The sequence below is a fragment of the Leptidea sinapis genome, chromosome 15 (assembly GCF_905404315.1).
Source record: "Leptidea sinapis chromosome 15, ilLepSina1.1, whole genome shotgun sequence".
Taxonomy (NCBI): Eukaryota; Metazoa; Arthropoda; class Insecta; order Lepidoptera; family Pieridae; genus Leptidea; species Leptidea sinapis.
Genome location: NC_066279.1, coordinates 12,916,324 through 12,935,943, shown reverse-complemented (window position 1 = coordinate 12,935,943; position 19,620 = coordinate 12,916,324). Strand labels below are relative to the sequence as shown.

The window sequence follows — 19,620 nt, the reverse complement described above, 5'->3', positions numbered from 1 at the left end:
AGCGCCATCTAGTGTAAAGTAGTTATCTAAGAATATTTCGAGATTGACGTTTAGTTTTGTTCGCTATCTAGCGAGGAATAGCATACAACCATGAATAAAACCTGCTAAAATTTTATCTCGGGAAATGAATTGAACAATTAGAACCATATTATTATCTGCTAGGTATTATAAAAGATGATTATTATTCCTTTGAGCTCGCAAGTAATCATTTAAAATGGATCGAGCTGAAAATTAAAACACCTTCTTAACCGAAACATAAGGAGGTTTTTCTATATCTTAGTTGTTACTAGCGATGACGACCTACGAGATTTATTTATTTTTTATTTTATTTAACAAACCAACAATATTCATACAGAAACGTAAAAGTATCAACAAGGAGACTTACAACTAAAAGGCACATATGAAAAATGTCAAATTATTGTAGTGTAATCAAAATTATAGTAATTTCTACATTTTAGCTCCCTTACGCAGGGAGTCTGATTATGACATTACGACTGATTATTTTGTAGTAAGTGTATTAAATTGGCGACAAATGCGATTGATGCAGGAGTAGTAAGTTAGGTTATAAGCTGTGCGTATAGGGATTTTACAATCGAAATTGCAATTTAAATTGAAATTAGGTGGTAACGGGGGTATAAGGTATTATACATCTTCAGTGATGTTGGTGAGGTGTTAGCTATCAAGGGGTCACTGGGCATATTTTTGTGAAAAATGTGACATAACATCGGCACGGGTGTACCAAGATACGTTTCATCAGAAGACTATTTAGCCTATTGAGACTACCATGTTTTCTTGAACAAAAATGCTACTTTCAACAAGTCTCTGCACCGGGTCTAAAACGCAACCCACACAAGGGTGACTGGTAATGGACTTTTTTGACTTCATCTGAGCTGAAGATTAACTGGTCAGTTTTAGAGAGTATGGTATGCTCTAAACGCCATGATAATTTGGAGTCAAATAACCCAAACTATTTAGATTTTGCTATTTAACTTGCTTTACTATGCTTTTACGACACATTTTCGTCGTACTACATTTTTAGTATGACGAAAGTGTGTGTTCCAATTTATATCTGGTCTCGTTTATAGGATTTTTAAGCTAAAAGAAATATTTTTTATGGAATAGAAGATCAACACTGCCGTGGCCCAATACTCTATAATGTATTTATTTACTCGAAATTGATTCTTTTCGAAAACTTTTTGACGTCAATTAAATCAGAGTGTAGAAATGGTACAAAATGCAATCCCAGTATTCTTTTTTGTGATTTAAAAATATGAATTTTACAATATTGTACTATGTTATAGCTATAAGTATAAACTAATCATTAACTAGACCCAGGCTAAGACCCAATTGCAAAGATCAGGGATTCCCAAACTAAAAGATAAGAGCCCACTTTTCCAAAATGAACTGACACCTAAAAGCCCTATTCCCTAGCCTTAAATTTAATTACTTTAAAAATTAGTAGTCTTTTGCAGACATAATATGTCTGCTTGCCAAATTGCTGGACAATATAAGTTTCAAATAATAATATTATGTGTATAAAAAGGGGTCGATTTTTACTGGAACTGATTGGATCCCAAAATCTATTTTGCTTATTGCGACCCCAATGAGTCGAAATCGACCTTTTCAGCTTAAAATATTCCGCTGTTGAGTAGTAAGATTTACAAAATAGTCATTTTGACGACCTGTATAGCCGAGTGGTTAGCGATCCTACCTACTAAGCTAGAGGTCCCGGGTTTCGAATCCCGGTATGTGCAAGCATTTATATGATGAATATGGATGTTTGTTTCCGAGTCATGGATGTTTTAATGTATTTATGTATGTTTAAGTAAGTATATTGTATTAAATATATTGTTGTCTTGCAACCCATAACAAAGGCTATATTATATGCCTAATTTGGGGCAAGACAATTTGTGTAAAAAGTGTGTCAATATTATACTATGTATTATTTTTAAAACATTTAAATTTATTTGTAGGCAACGCCATCTAGCGCCTTGGATTATATTATGTAAACTTAGACATTTGCTATATAAACAAGTCCTTATTTATCTCTAGTGTTATAACAATATTACTATTTTAAGCAAAAAGATGAAGTTTTGTGAACGTATATTGAAGTTTCATTAATGTAATGATAATGAAGTGTCCTAATATTTTTTCTTTTAAATGCGTGCCTATATGGTATGTATATATATTATGTTTCTCCTGACTGTGTCAATGTGTGTGAGAAAATGTGTCTGTGTGTGGACTTGATTTTCCATAAATCAATTGCCGAAATAAGTAGGTACCTAACTAAAAGTGTATAAATAAGAATAACAAATACAGACTTCAAACATGTAACTATTATAAAACAAGAAAAGTAAGAAAAAAACAAACTGTTATTTTTTCGTTTTTTTTTTGTTATTTGTATTATATAAAGTAAACAAATGAATCAATATACTACTAACGCTATCTAGTGTTCAGTAGTTTACGTACCTAACTTTTGTTTTGACAGAAGTTTTAATATAAATTTATCGCCATCTAGCGAGTAATAGCGTTCATCCTTGTCACCTGTTCTAATACTTTGCTTGTAAGTGAAATAGATATTAGATTTGTCTATGTCTTATTGGCAAGCGGCCACCGGAGAAAAGTCAACTTTGACAGATCAAAATTAAACTGTGATCATTATTTTTTATAAGTTGCATTTCGATACAAAATATTAGATATTTGTGAAGTGCTATGCTATTACGTGAATAAGATGAAAATACGAGCCCACGCATCACAAGAACGGTGGAATGCGTTTCGCTAGCATCGGTAAGTAATTTGATTCATGTAACAACAGCGTTAGATGTCCTTATTTTTAACTGATTAAGAAAAACTGTAGTCAATTGCCTGTTAACCTTTTAACTAAAGGCGACAGACGCGTAATTTGACGCTATGCCGTGTATAATTTTATAACAAAACGCCGAGTGTGTGCATATTTTTTCGTCGGGTGACACTTTGCGTATAACAGCCAGTCAGAGTTATCAGAAAATATTATTTTCCGTTATCTCAATTAGAACAATATTTAAACCTTCGATTGGCGCTAAACTTATCGCCTTAACCGTCGTATTGTTTATCATTCGATGAAGAAAATTAATGTGTATTATCATTTTTTTGAATACTAGTTGGATTTTTAAACAAATAAGTTGTAAATTAGAAGCTGTTGTTCTAAAGGTTAGTCTATTTTTGTTGTATTTTATAAAAAATATTTTATCACATCATATCCATTATCTTTGCATATTATTATCTTAAATCTTTTGTTTCTTTTGCCTTTGTTTTTATTATTAATGTAATTTTCAATTAACTTATCAAATCTTAGATCAAATGTTTTATTGAAAGTTTAATTGTGATTGGAATTATTAAAAAAAATATATTCTTTTCCAGTATTTTTTTAAATATAGCTAAATTGATATTATTCATTTCCTTATATTTTTTTTACTTGCTGTTTAAACAAACACCTACTATGACAATTATCTCATATTATATAAATATGTCTTAATTGAACAGCTCCAATTTTAGATTTTTAATATTCTGGCAAAGTCCTTTCTAAAAATTGGTTTTGTAATAATACATAGATAATTAATGTAAATTTTTAACTTGGATAATGTCATATGAATTAATATGTGTTTAATGTTTTGTTTTTATTATTATAAAAACCTAACTAAAAAAAAGTAATTTATTTATTAATTATTTTTTCTATTGTGACTTCTGTCTCCTGTTTCTCTTTCCATTCTATATCAATAATTGAATATTAGGTAATAATATTGATTTGCAGGATGTTTTAAATTTGTCAATTCAAGATATGTTGTAATTAATAATTATTTTATTTTATATATTAGGCATATAGATATACTAAATATTTACATAAAATTTAATTAATTTATAAACATATTTGCATTTCCAGTATTTTTTTAAATGCCCTTTAAGTCCAAAACAATAAAATGATTACATACACTTAATCAATGAAACTAAAGAACTATCTTTCAAACTAAAAAATATCTCTTTTTCTGGTGTGCCTAACACTTGGTGAATGCCTCCTCCAACAATTTCCACTATTGTATAGACAATAAACAGTCAAACTAATAAGAAACCCCTATTCTAATTAGTTTGACTGTTTTGCACTTAGCCACTTGATTAGGCCATTGTGTCTGTCTGTTTGTCATCTTACTCCAACTAGCCCAGAACATCCCAGAACTATAGCAGCCTTTTCCTATTGCTACAGACACCAGGGAGCTATGCTGGAGGTCGGGGAATTTGTGCCTGTTGTTCATTCATACTTCCACATTCTGTAAGCATGTGTTCTGCCTCCGTGCAGCGAACCTGCATAAATGGCTGTCTGTCACACCTATGATAAATAGATGTGTGTATAAGAGACAGTGGCTGGTGACAACATCTTAAATTTTGCGTATTCTGTCCCTGTGTAGTTGGATCATGTTGTACCCAAAGTTTAAGTTTATTTAAATAATAAATTCAGTCTAAGCATCTGCCTGCCTATTGACCAACAGGTCACAGGTTCAGTTCCTGCTGGCAACACAGTATATTTTCCATGTCTGCTATATAATAGAAATGTGCAAATACGGACTGCAACAGAACAACAAATGGACAACCAAACTGTGAAGTGAGGAATGCTATATTTATTCGGCTTTCTTTCTAAATCACTCCATCATTAAAACAATACTATTCTTTTTAATTATTTTTATTATCAATGGATTATAATTGAAGGTGTGATAACAATATTGGTAGCTAAACAATTTTTTATTTTTAAATGATATTCTTCACTTCTGGGATCAATTATGAATATTTAATTTGTAACCAAAATTTAAACAATGCGAGACTCGAAACCGCGCCTCTGGGGTTCCGTCCGAGCGCTCTTACCAACAAAGCAGGTTATCAACTACAAAGTAAATCCTGTAGATGGAGCCACAACCCGAGAGTTGAACAAGACATATCAAGATTTACGTTTTATTACAATTTATTTACGTTCGATACCCGCATCGTTCATAAATCTTCCGTCCCTGTTATTTCATCTAAACTTTCATTTAAAAATCAACTAAAGTGGTTTAAATCAAGTTGAAAGTAAATATAGAATTTAACCACGCACCAATTTTTCGAATGATTTTTTTTTTGGAAGGCTTAAAGTCACTGTCCTGTACTGAGCATAAAAGCTACAACTTTTGTTTAAAACAATTTTTTAATGTCCACAATTTTTGAGTTATATTGGACTACCGGGCGTAAAGTCGAAACTTTCATGGTACGCGTACAATATGTTACAAATTCACCAAATAAATTTAATAAAATATCCCTTAATTTTATGTTCTTAAAAATTAATAGTTCATTTTCTTCCCTGCAATAGTAACGAACTGTATAACGAAATATTATATTTCGTAATTACAACTAAAAATATGTAGTAATTATTATTAATTACGTTATGTTCAGATGCTGGAATAAAATGTAAGAAAACGAGCTTAACAGCTTTAGAGCTTAATAATCTATATATATATAAATGAATTGCTGTTCGTTAGTCTCGCTAAAACTCAAGAACGGCTGGACCGATTTCGTAAATTTAGGTCTTGAATTATTTGTGGAAGTCCAGAGTGGGTTTAAAAGGTGACTAATTAGGAAAATGCTCGGAATTAAATAAAAACAACAAATTTGTTTTTCCTTTGATGTGTCCATACTTAATTTCTATGAGAGAATTTATTGACGCACGGTTTGACAGTTCTGCTGTGAAACAATTTCATTACGACAGCAGGGTGCATATTTTACGAAGTAATTTTTGATGTTATGATATATTATTGACAAATTCATATAAAAACATTATTTTATTATATATCCTACTAACAGGACGACTACGGGGTGGGGAAAGCGGAGAGGGAGAATGGTCGCTTCTCGACTCAGGTCCCGAGTTAGCTTGACCGGGTTGTAATAAAAAATTTAGTTCCGAAGAAAAAATACCATAGTTATAATTATAAATACATTGTGATGCCATCGGTCTTTGATAACGTTCAAAGTTAATTTAAGTCAATCAAACGTTGGTTTTGAATATTGTGTTACATAAATACATAGTCCTAACTTAAGACTTAATGCTGGCCTAGGGCTTAGTTAAGAACTTTATTCAAACAAGGATTTTAAATCAATTATTGAACTTCGAAAATTTATGCCTCAGACCTGAGAAGACCGGGCGCAAGAAACTCAGCGAGCTTCGTTTTTTTTTCGTTGGCATCAAATTTATTTTTTTTACAACCTGTAGGCGGTCGCTCCATTCCCAATCTGTATTATCATTAAGAATGTCATTATACCTTTACCTATATATAAACGTATTTTTAAGAACTCTTAAATTTCGTAAAACATACATCGTCTTGCAAAGGACTTACTAACTCGACTTAACCTAGTAGTAAGCATAACTAGTTTATACTTATTCCTGGTGTTAACATTATGATTATCACAGTTATTGAGGAATCCGCTAATGTTCTTATGAAATTGCATATTGAAATGTGTAACATTCGCGTTCATCAAAGAAAATACAATAATTTAGCCTTTTATTAAGACCGTAAAAAAACAACTACATTAACCGATACGGCTCGGGAGCCGGCTATATTATGGGTACCACAACGGTGCCTATTTCTGCCGTGAAGGAGTAATGTGTAATCATTACTGTGTTTCGGTTTGAAGAGCGCCGTAGCTAGTGAAATAACTGGGCAAATGTTACTTAACATCTTCTGTCTCAAGGTAACGAGCACAATTGTAGTGCCGCTCAGAATTTTTGGGTTTTTCAAGATTCCTGAGCGGCACTGCATTGTAATGGGTAAAAAAAACAATACACATCTCCGTTAGAGATGTCTCTCTCGCACGCTTGTATGTCTGGTGTGGACCCCCCCCCCCCCCCTTAAATATATAATTTAGCAACTTGTAGATACTTTTATATTAATCTCCGTTTAACATAACTTATCACTTGATTAGAACGACCGTTAAACAAGAGATATAAGAATAATTTATGATAATGATAAGGACTTGACGCAAAATAACACATACGACATTTCGCTAATTAATATACTGTGAGAATCCTTTCTAATCGCTTTGCACTGCTATCATTATGGTAATTTTTAACCAGATGTTTTTACGATTAAATAAAAAATTTGGATAAGTGCGAGTGGTACTCACGAAGGGCCCCGTTGTTACTTTTATACTTATTACTTATCATAAATCATTTATAATTATAATTTTATAAATTCATTATTTTTACATATTTTTCTAAGGCTGGGTAAATTAACTTTAGCAATTGCAAACTTGAGTACCAGTTTAGCAAAAATATAGTTGCACCATTTCACAATTTTTATGTAACGTCATAACTTTAACTGCTAACCGTAACCGTCAAATCTTCTCGGTTAAAGCTATTGTAAATGTTAAATAGCTAAATAGCTACGTGTCATATAAGTTTTAAATAAAGATTCGATATTGACTTGATATTACTCTTTTTAACTTTATCTTTAACTATGCCAAGGAATACGATGGTGTAATACATTTCGCAGTCTATTTTAAAGTCAGGGTTACTGTTAACGTTAAATTTGATTTAAACCTTAACTATAACAGCTAATAAATGATGCAACCAAGCCTTAGTGTAACTTCACGTAGACGTGTTTTCTGAATTCACATGCACGTTAATTGCACGATACTCTCAAAGTGAAGGAAAATATCGTGAGGAAACTTACACACACCTACGAGGATATTTATTGGTTGTGTGTGAAATCGACCAACTCGCAGTGATTTTACCAGGGTTTTCATGAAAACAGGCGCACAGTAATAGATGTCCAGTTACTGAAAATTGTCGGTATACCCATTACTTTTTATGTATAAATCAAGTATAAATGTCCTCTTTCAACTTTTTCTAGTCGCCTATTTCGTAAGCTATGCTCAATAATAAGTTGTCTGCACCTTTTTTTATATTATCGTCTTCCCATCTCCACTTGCGCGATTCGGCACTTTTGCTCTATTTCGTCTCCTCTTGATGTGTGTCTTGTCCACTGTTCATTCCTACTCCTGTCCATTTGTTCTTTGACATGTTAATAATTTAAGTTGTTTTTCTGACAAACCGTGTGTAATTTGTAGTTTATCTGATAATTTCAATATCTGCCTACTTTCATCCATCGATCTTTGGCAGACTTTCAGTTTCTTATTGTTTTTAGTGAGGGATCCAAAACTTATCACCGGGAGAACAGATGTGTAACAAAGTGTTGATGGCCATACCTATTTGTTTATTTTTATTAGTAATATCAATGCCCAGTACTGCTTGCAAGCGTTCCCTTTTCTAGTTTTGTTATAAACTCGTCAAAACAAAATAGGGCCCACCTTGTTTTTAGGCTGTCAGCATAAAGTATTAATGTTTATCTGTTTTTATTGTGGAGGTCTGTTTAGGTAAGGTATTAAGAAATTATTTAAACTCAATCAGTAATCAAAATTATTTACTTTAATAGAAAAAAAAACACAAAACGCATTTTCATGAAAACTACAAGAAAATTACTAATGAAAAAAATTAAACTTAACAATATTTATCCATTGCTGTTGCTAAATCAATGCGGTAGTTAGTAGCGAGTAGGGCCTCCTCTACTCCGTATACGCTCCATGAGCCTATCTGGCACGCTCTCGATTAGTTGTGTCAAATTTTGTGTTGGTATGCGTTCCCAACACATTTTCAAAGCATTTATGAGCTCCTGTCGACTGGCTATGGTTTTCTTTCAGGCTTCTTTTCAACTGATTTCATAAATGTTCAATTGGAAAGAGATCAGGGCTCAGTGCAGGCCATGGCATAACCGAATATTGGCATCTGAAAGTGCTCTTTGCGTAACACGAGCCGTATAGGGTCGTGCATTATCCTGCATAAAAATAAAACCAGCACCTACTCTTTGTGCAAATGGAATGACATGAGACTGGATTACATGCTCGACGTAATTGGCAGCATTAACAGTACCCTCATCCAGAATTACTAGCTCTGTTTTGCCTAGGAAGCTGATTCCACCCCAAACCATAACACTTAACATAACGCATGGTTCTTTTAAAACGTTCGCCTTGTTTTCGCCATACGCGTATTCGTTTATCATCGCTATAAAACTTGATCTTCCATTCGTTTAAATGCTCGCGAGCGAACCTTAAACGTGCTGCACGATGAGCCCGTGTAAGTTTAAGTCGAACAGCACATACCCTGGAACGTTTGGCCATCTTCGTGAAGTATGTTACATATAGTTTGATCTCTTACTTGTGTACCAGGCGATTGGCGCAGTCGGGATTCTAAGTCCCGGGCGGTTACAGTACGCTCCCGACGTGCAGTTAGAGTGATATACCGATCTTCATGAGCAGTTAGGAACTCTTGTTTCGTTTTTGATACGTTTCTAATAGCTCTTCGCGACACACCGACACGTATTGCTACTGATCTCTGGGACTCTCCCTCCTGAAGCAGAGCTACTACTCTTGCTGCGATTCCCAGGTCCATATGACGTTGTGAACTAGCCACAGTACACGCGATTAATGCAGAAATCGAGTAAAACAGTCTAAGAAGCAACCTCTTATAACAAAACGTATAAGCTTGACTAAAAAAGTCAAGGGACAAAATTTGTGTAATTTTGTGTTTTTTCATGCACTTCACTTTTTTATCTACCCCCATGAAACAAACGTTCAAGTCAACAACACAACCAAATGCTCTATTTAGCGAATCATTGCCTCTTGAGATATTTTCAAACAAAAATTCTAAATAGATGATGGTGGGCCATATTTTGTTTTGACGAGTTTATTTGGAGGTTTGGTCTCTGGAGAAAGCAAAGTGTATTTCTGGACATACTCAATTTTATCAATATCTTGTATTTCTATTTATTAATATTTGTTCTGGTTTACTGTTTGTTGTTAAGTTTGCATTATTTACATTGTCGTTGACAGCTTGGGTGATAATGTTTCTCCTTGGCGCATCCCTCTTTCTCTCTATTCTTATTTCCTTTCCTTTATAATTTTACTTTGGCAGTACTGTTTCTATAACTGTAGATATACTGTTAAGGTACAACATAATTTTTAGAAAGAATTGTTTAAAAAGTAATAGCTTTAAGTATTTTTAAGTTATTGAAGCTTACATAGGGATCTCTAAGTTTTAAATAAAATATAGCGAATTATCGTTGGCTTAATAATGAGGTTAGTTTGGTAGGTAGGTAGAACCGTTGAGAACTCTCATCGCGGAGCCTCTGGTTCGATCCTTACCCGCTACGTATCAATGTGTTTTCGGTTTTCGAATTCATGTGGATCACTTGGCGTTGCGTAGAGACGTCGCTTCATTGTGTGTCTTCTACCGCATTTATCACGAGGAGTGTTCCGAAGAGCTGTTCAACCTGATTCCTGCCGCCGAATTCCACCTTCGCACGACACGCCACAAGTTAGGATATCATCCCCACCATCTGGATGTGTGGCGGTCCTCCACAGTGCGGTTTTCAAGGAGCTTTCTTCCACGTACTACAAAGCTGTGGAATGAACTTCCTTGTGCGGTGTTTCCGGGACGATACGACATGGGTACCTTCAAAAAAAGCGCGTACACCTTCTTTAAAGGCCGGCAACGCTCCTGTGATTCCTCTGGTGTTGCAAGAGATTGTGGGCGGCGGTGATCACTTAACAACAGGTGCCCCGTACACTCGTTTGTCCTCCTATTCCATAAAAAAAATGTGATTCCTCTGGTGTTACAACACAATATAGCTCCTGGTGATCACATACCATCAGATGACCACTAATGTTTGCGTTCCTCTTTCATAAATGAAAATAGACCACGTTAGTCAGTGATAATATAGGAAATATTTTTTTTAATCGGACAAATAGGTATGTAGTTTTTGAGTTCATTCGTTACAAACATATACGTAGAAAAATACAAACTTCTTTATCATAAATTGGGCTAAGATGATTAATGAATATTCTCTTATCTATTTTTTTCTGTTACTAGTATTAATTCTTTAATAGCATCAATCTATAAAGCCAAATCACGTAAAGTTTACACATTTAAGTCAGATCAACTATCTAACTTGCTTGCGAGTCCATCTTGTAAAACATTTAAACTAGTTTTTAATTGCTACATTATTAATTTAGATTTTATTATTGTGCTGAACCGTTGAGTATCCTGGATTTTATAGAACTTGTTTCCAAATGCTTAGTTATGTTTGTTTTAATGTAAAAAATCTAGCATAAATTTCTATAACCAACGATGTAAACTAACAAAACAACTTCTAAATATTTTTGACACAAAATAGTTATGTGAATATAATGGCGTGATCAAAACGATAGAACAGGTAGACAGCTAGTCTTTGTCACTGTCAAACTTTTTGTAAAGTAACTGTCAAAATACGTCCTAATTATGGCATTGCATGCAAGCGGTATTGTATTATTTAGACGCTCTTTGGTCTGCCAATGAGCTGTATGAACTCCTGATAGGGGTGCAGCATGTAGGTGACTGACCGCGTGGTTCGCTGCACTACTAATTGCACTATAGAGAGTTCCTTCCGTATCATGTGTCCATCTATTATAATTATTCTTAGTCTATGCAACTAAACAGTCTTTGTTTGATGCGAAGTGCTGTCCAACATATTGGCAACAGTCGTTTCCAGCACCACATCTATAGCGGTTTTTCTGCCAGATGCTCCATGCATGTTTTATAAGAGACGAGACGAGCAGGACGTTCAGCTGGTAGTAATTTATACGCCCTGACCATTACAATCCATTGCCGCTCAGTGTTCTTGAAAAACCCAAAATTTTTGAGCGGCACTATAATTGCGCTCGTCATCTTGAGACATAAGATGTTAAGTCTCGTTTGTCCAGTAATGTCACTAGCTACGGTGTTTCAGACCGTAACACAATAATGCTTACACATAACTGCTTCACGGCAAAAAAAGTCGCATTTGTGGTACCTATAATCTAGCCAACACCCTGTGCAAAGTTGCCTCTCACTGGTAATCTCAACTAGTGTAATAATAAAGAGGCTTTTTCAAAAAAATTAATTTGTTTCTATTAAAGTAGCTGGCAACATACGCATATTCGCTTTTATTGAACGCCCTCATATGTAAATATAACCTAAGACCTAATCAAGTATAAAATAAAATAAATGTATTCAAATATAAGGAAACCTTTAAGCAGATTCTTTTTTGGTAACTTTTGCGGTCGGAATGTCGTTCTAATGTCAAGAGTCAAGTAACTAAATAAATATTATGTAACAAAATAAAGATTAGTGATTTTAAACCGGCGCAATTTCGGGGAGGATGTGAAAGAAAAAAGAAAAACATAATATAAACTCACTCCATATTGCTAGTTTCAGAACTAGTATATTTTATCCAGAATAATCTAGAAAATCACTATCATAATATCAATGTCAGGATGATATTATATATATTTGTTACTAGCTGACCCGGCAAACGTTGTTTTGCCATAAAAGGATAATTCACGCGATAGTTTTATAAATAATAGCCTATGTGTTATTCTCGTGTGTAAGCTATATTATTGTAAAGTTTCATCAAAATCCATTCAGTAGTTTTTGCGTTAAAGAAGTTCAAACATACATCCAGACATACAAACTTTCACATTTATAATATTAATAGGATATACCTTTTACTGTCAAATTGTGTAAAAAAAAAGTGGAATATGTGTTTCTTAAACTTTAAAAACTCATTCATCATCCTGCAGACCTAAAAACTCCTGTACTTCTTCGAATCTCTGTCCCTCCAAATACTCTTTCAACCTTGGATAGAAGCCACAGGGTGCTAGGCCGGGTAAATATGGATGGTCAAGTATTTCCAAGACAGCTTCTTGAATTGAAATCATAGCAACGGCGGAACCTTGAGTCTGGACATTATCTTTTTGGAACAAAACAATTTTTGCTAGATTCATTTGTCGTTTCTCACGAAATTCGTAATGCAATTTTTTATTTGTAACAGTAGATCCATGGTCGGGACATTTAACCATGACCACTCCTTTACTATCCCAGAAAAGAGAGCCCTTTTTTTATACACGAGGAGGCAAACGGAGAAGAGTCTCACGGGATGGGGAGTGGTGGGAGGCTCATGGACATCCGCAACACCCAGGGACCAAGAGATGCGTTGCCAGCCTTTAAGGTGCTCTTTTTGCTCTTTTCTTGAAGGTCCCTAGGTCCCACTTTAGGTGGAAGTAGACGGAATTTAGAGTGAAGCCTCCTGCTCTTGCTTGCAATTTGGTACAGGTCCTAATTGTGGACGCGCAGGGCCGGATTCTCCTGGACAACATAGTACGACTGTCCTGGAGTAGTCTATTTTCTCCGGAGAGCCCACAGACCGAACAAAAAACACATCGGCAAAGTTTCACGTCGGTTTCTAGCGAGACATTGGTATTTCTCCAGGCGTGAAAGACTAATTCGGTTGTGTCCCTTAAGACGCAACATGGCTCTACCACTCACACCCCATCGCCGTAAATTTCATAGGGGCCTGGAGACGATGGTCTCTTGCAGGTAGACAGTAATTCTGTTTGTGGAGCATAAAAAATGTTCAAGATCTTTTTGTAACAGGTAAGTATTCTAGGAACTGTGCGCGCGTTCATTTTTTCCATCCTTAAGCGTTCATGTGAAATGCAATGCAGTGTGCATTGTATTGCAAAGAAATTTAGAGCAAGAAGGTGAAGATGTCGTTTTTCATAACGATAGCGCTAGACCACTCATATCTTTAGCCAACCAACAAAAAGGGAGAGGCTGACAAATGTTGTTCAAAGTGATATTTCTTTTGGAAAAGGAGGACATACGAGCGCACCTGATGTTAAATGATTACCGCCGCTAACATTCTCTTGGAAATACAGCAGTGTTGCCGGTCTTTTGGATAAAAGCTACCCATGATTGATATAGTGTTTGCTCTGCAAAAGAGAGCTGTTCGTGCTATATATATCAGCTTGGTTATAGACAGTCTCTCAAAGAAAAATTTAAAGAAATAAATATTATGACTGTACATTGTCAGTACATTTATGAAAATTTAATATACGTTCACAAAAATCGTCACTTTTATGCTCTTAATAGTGATTTTCTTTATAACACTAGAAATAAGGGATTGCTTGTAACTAGTTCTAGTAGGCTTCATAAAATACATAATAGTTTTAAGGGGAAATGTATACACTTTTATAATAAAGTCCCAACCACTGTTCAGGCATTATCTATAAATAAATTTAAATGTTTTATAAAAAAATGGCTCTGTTCTAAATCCTATTACTCCACAGCTGAATATCTAAGTGATCGGACAGTCTGGGACTAGATTATGATGATATGATTTTATAGCGAAAGAAATTACTGTACAATATTGTATATTTTTATTGAAAAGAGCGCAAAAAAAAAGAATGCTGGGAGAGTTTCTTGCACCGCTTCATCCCTCTCAGAGCGCCATTTGTTTCCGAAGCGATAGTAGTATCTAGTATATTAGAAATGACATCAAAAAGAATTCTAAAGGAATCAATTTTGGAAAAATAAATGCCATGCCGTATCATTACAGTTAAACTCTATTTTGATCAATGCACGCAAACACGCAAACTAACACAAAGTGACATACAAATCGCGAGTGTACGCCGTAACTCGTCACGCACACTAACGTAATAAACCTGGCCTGTTTTCATCCGTTGTCTAGCAGCAAGAGACTCTTTCTAGACGTATAAATTATCTAAGGTATGAAATATATATCATACTAGCTGACCCAGCAAACGTTGTATTGCCGATATTAAAATCGCGATTCAAAAGTAACTGTTGATCGTAGATGGGTGAAAATTTGAGGTTGTATGTATTTTTTAATGCTGACTCATAACCGAATAAATTAAAAAAATAATGTAAAAAAAAATTAAAAAAAAATTGGCGTGGACCACCCTTAACATTTAGGGAGATGAAAAATAGATGTTGTCCGATTCTCAAACCTACCCAATATGCACTCAAAATTTCATGAGATAAAATTCAAGAAACAAGCCGTTTCGAAGGAGTTTAACTACAAACACCGCGACATGAGAATTTTATATATTAGATATAAGAGTTTATCACAGTAATTAAATTCAATAATAGATGTTTAAATATTATTACCATATATCTATCTATTGCATATGCAATATCATTTGGAGCGGACGTCGCTCATGTATGCAAATGGTATATTTTTTATTCGATACCAATTTGGAAACAGGACAGTTCGCTTGTTTTAATGGTAACTGGTTTTCGAGATTCGTTGGTCAAATCTTGTTTGCAAGAATCAGCTTAACCGAATTCGTATACAAAGTAGTTTATTTGTATTAAATCAATTTATCACTTGAAGCTCGGAGTCAAATATAAAATTCTTGAAACACAGTTGCTCGTAAAGTGAGCCTTATTAGATCGTTCTTAGGGCCATCAACCGAACTATGACACACATGTGCATAATAATATTACACACTAGTGCATAAGCTATAATAGGATTATCGCTACAAAGTTAAGTTAGTATCTAGTTGCAAATTTTATGGTAAACAGAGCATTTTCAATTTAACCGGATAATAAAGTTTTTTTTGTAACAACAAAGAGGTTTCAAGCCGCTGAAAATCCATTTACATTTTCGTAATAAATAAATGTTAAAACGAAAACACATTTATTACTGTCAAATTATTTATAATTCACAATAATTTGTTGTAAAATATATGCATTTTATCACTAATTTTTTATTTTTGAAGTAGGCTGGATGGCTGTATGTAATCAATCACATTACGTTTGTCGCGTTCAAGAAAAAAAAAATTGCGCGCCATTTTCATATTTTGTTTGTTTCGCATTTGTTGCTGTGTGGTAAATACCGTTGGTTTTACCAGTGGGAGGCTCCTTTGCACAGGAAGCCCGCTAGATATACAATAACGGCGCCTTTTTCTGCCGTGAAGCAGTAATGTGTAAAGAATACTGTGTTTCAGTCTGAAGGGCGCCGTAGCTAGTGAAATTACTGGGCAAGTGAGACTTAATATCTTCAAGGTGACGAGCGCAATTGTAGTGTAAAATTTTGGGTTTTTCAACAACCCTAAGTGGCATTGCTTTGTAATGGGCAGGGCGTATCAATTACCATCAGCTGAACGTCCTGCTCGTCTCGTCCCTTATTTTCATAAAGAAAAAAAGAATACGTGTAAAAATGTCATGTTTTAGTACAGAAGATGAACAATTGGTACCAATGTAACACAAACTGTGAAATTGCCATCGAAAACAATCCAATATCATTTTGAATATTGCACATTCATCAATTGTTATATTAATTAAATGCAATAATCGTTACTTTTTTTTTTCCTCGAAAGCGTGTTGAAAAAGTGAAATGAAATGAATTAAATGAAACTCGTGAGCTACTTACTAGATACTCGGCAGATTTACCGAGACCATAAAATCCAAAAAAAAAAAAAAAGTTTCGATTACTGCAACCCACAGCCTCGCGTATAACGAACAACTTAGCTCACTTGTATCATAATATAATATTATTCAACTAGGCTTATAGGCCGTTCCCAATATTCAGTCTATCTCCGGTTGTGGCCTACTTGAGATAAAAATCGTAACTATCATTGACTTTTCTGTCCCAGCAACCTTATCCGTACACGCTGTCTGCCAAATGGACGACGTATAGCTTACCAACGATAGAAGTTTGTATAGAAATTGCAATTCACGCGTCCCAATATGAGGCGATAAGAATGACTTATCGGGTATATTGGGACAGCTTAAGATTATTGAAAGCTAATTACTGACAGTAGAAGGTAGTAATTTATCTCTATCTGTAGATAGTATATTGGGAACGGCCGTAAGACCATAGTCTTACAATAAAAAAACGGCCATGTATCATAATATAATATTATTCAACTAGGCTTATAGGCCGTAGCCAATATTCAGTCTATCTCCGGTTGTGGCCTACTTGAGATAAAAATCGTAACTATCAATGACTTTTCTGTCCCAGCAACCTTATCGACTGTTACTCACCTTATCCGTACACGCTGTCTGTCAATGGGACGACGTATAGCTTACCAGCGATAGAAGTTTGTATGGAAATTGCAATTCACGCGTCCCAATATGAGGCGATAAGAATGACTTATCGGGTATATTGGGACAGCTTAAGATTATTGAAAGCTAATTACTGACAGTAGTAGGTAGTAATTTATCTCTATCTGTAGATAGTATATTGGGAACGGCCGTAAGACCATAGCCTTACAATAAAAAAGCGGCCAAGTGCGAGTCGGACCCGCCCATGAAGAGTTCCGTAGCAGCAAGTAACATAATATAAAAGTTCTTGTAGTTAGTTGTAACTTTGATCGATGCTTTAATAATAGTGTATTTTTTTTTTCAATTACGTTATTGATAGTACGATTTATTACGTATTAAAAAAAACTCCTTACTAGATCTCGTTCAAACCATTTTCGGTGGAAGTTTGCATGTGGAAGTGTACATCATATATTTTTTCTAGTTTTATCATTCTCTTATTTTATAAGTTACACTCCTGTAACTGGTAAAATGTGTGTAACCCTCCGGTTACACACATTTTTCCACTTTGGAAGTGTCTCTCGCGCAACCTATTCAGTTTAGAAAAAAATGATATTAGAAACCTCAATATCATTCATGAGTTTGATGAAAAAAATTTTGACTTTCAATTCTAAGTATGGGGAACTAAACAATATGTTATGTTTTTTTAAAGTGATAACCCTCACTTCTTGGATTAATACAAAAATAAAATTTGAAAAACATAATTTTATGAACGATGCGGGACTCGAACCCACGACCCGAGAGTTGAACAAAGCAAACAGAATTTTATAACGAGGCGGTACTCGAACGGTTGGCTCAGTTGGTTAGAGCACCGGCACGGAACGCGGGTTCGAGTCCCGCATCGTTCATAAAATTTTGTTTTTCAAATTTTATTTGTGTATGGGGAACTCCCAAAATTCATTGTTTTTTTTCTATTTTTTGTGTGAAAATCTTAATGCGGTTTACAGAATACATCTACGTACCAAGTTTTAGTTGTATAGTTCTTATTGTTTCGGAAAAAGTGGCTGTGACATCCGGACGGACAGAAAGACAGAAGTGACCATCTACGCTACGGTACCCTAACTAGCGTATAGATTATAGACGAACAAAGCGTGCAAGGGAGTAGAACATCTATAACAGAGACACAGCATGATAGAAAAGGAAAGCGAATCTATTGTTGCTGTAACCGATTTTGATTGACAAGTCGTAAACAGTCAGCCACGCTTGGAATTAGTTCCTTTGTATTTAAGTACTTTAAAAGGCTGACAACAGTGTTTCTTTCCTATTATTATAGGACTCAGTTGTATTCAACTGAGTTCCTTCGATTATGAAACGTAAGATGTAGATCTATTGCAGGAAATAAAAAACTTTCACATACCAACTGGCTCACAATATTATTTACCTTATCCAAAAAGCCTACTATGCAATGAAATAATATAGAGGATAAAGAAGTATGGAAAATAGATGCTCCTGGTCCACCTTTTTTTTTAAAGATAATACGAGCGGGACGTTCAGCTGATGGTAATTGATACGCCCTGCCCATTACAATGCAGTCCCGCTCAGGATTCTAGAAAAACCCAAAAATTCTGAGCGGCACTACAGCTGCGCTCGTCACCTTGAAACAATATGTCAAGTCTCATTTGCCCAGTAATTTCCACCTTTTTTTTAATGTTATTTTTTAATGAAAATAAGGGACGAGACGAGCAGCACGTTCAGCTCAGCTTCATGTTAATTGATACGCCCTACCCATTACAATGCAGTCCCGCTCAGGATTCTAGAAAAACCCAAAAATTCTGAGTGGCACTACTCTTGCGCTCGTCACCTTGAGACATAAGATGTTAAGTCTCATTTGCCCAGTAATTTCACTAGCTACGGCGCCCTTCAGACCGAAACACAGTAATGTTTACACATAACTGCTTCACGGCAGAAATAGGCCCCGTTGTGGTAACCTTAATCTAGCCGGCTTCCTCTGCAAAGGAGCCTCCCACTGGTAATATATAATAATTCTTCATATTCTGTTTGTAATAAAATCTTATGAATGTAACATGAATACAATAATATATTCTTTTGGTTTACATAAAATGTTACTAATGTAATTGCATTAAATATAATCGTTTAGTGGGCTTGCTTTTTGAGCATTATATTTGTAATTTTGTAGTTATCACCTTACCTTACTCATAATGGTCGGCTAACTTTAAACAGCCGCTAAGGAGTGTTTTTTCTCATTCTGACTGAGGTCAATAGAAGAAGACAGAGTGAGAATTAGCAATGCTTTAAGTTAGCAGACTATTATGAATAAGGGGGATCATGTGTATGCTATAATAACGCGGTTCGTCATGCTTACTAAAATGGCATTGCGGCGGCGTCGCGTGCCGGGTCGTCTCCTTCACTCAAATAAGTACTAAGGAAACGATGGTTGATCCATGCGATAACTCGTGAACAGGTGCTGCTTGTGGTGCCAGATCGACCTGTTATAGTTAATAAATCATTGTATTTGTTGGATGCGATTATTAATATAATGACAATAATCACGACCATCATGTTCACGAAGCATCCTTACACAAACAATGAATTCAAGCTCTAAAGATTGATGAATCCAATATACGATA

The 19,620-nt window shown here is 34.9% G+C and overlaps 1 protein-coding gene across 3 annotated transcripts in view; it reads left to right on the top strand.

Annotated features, from left to right (window-relative positions):
* Positions 1 to 2,618: 2,618 nt before the first annotated feature.
* Positions 2,619 to 19,620, top strand: part of LOC126968339 (uncharacterized) — a 39,329-nt gene continuing 22,327 nt past the window's right edge. For all 3 annotated transcript variants that reach the window (XM_050813315.1, XM_050813316.1, XM_050813314.1), the window contains exon 1: positions 2,619 to 2,787. The gene's annotated coding sequence lies outside the window, so the exon portion shown is untranslated. The remainder of the gene's footprint in view (positions 2,788 to 19,620) is intronic.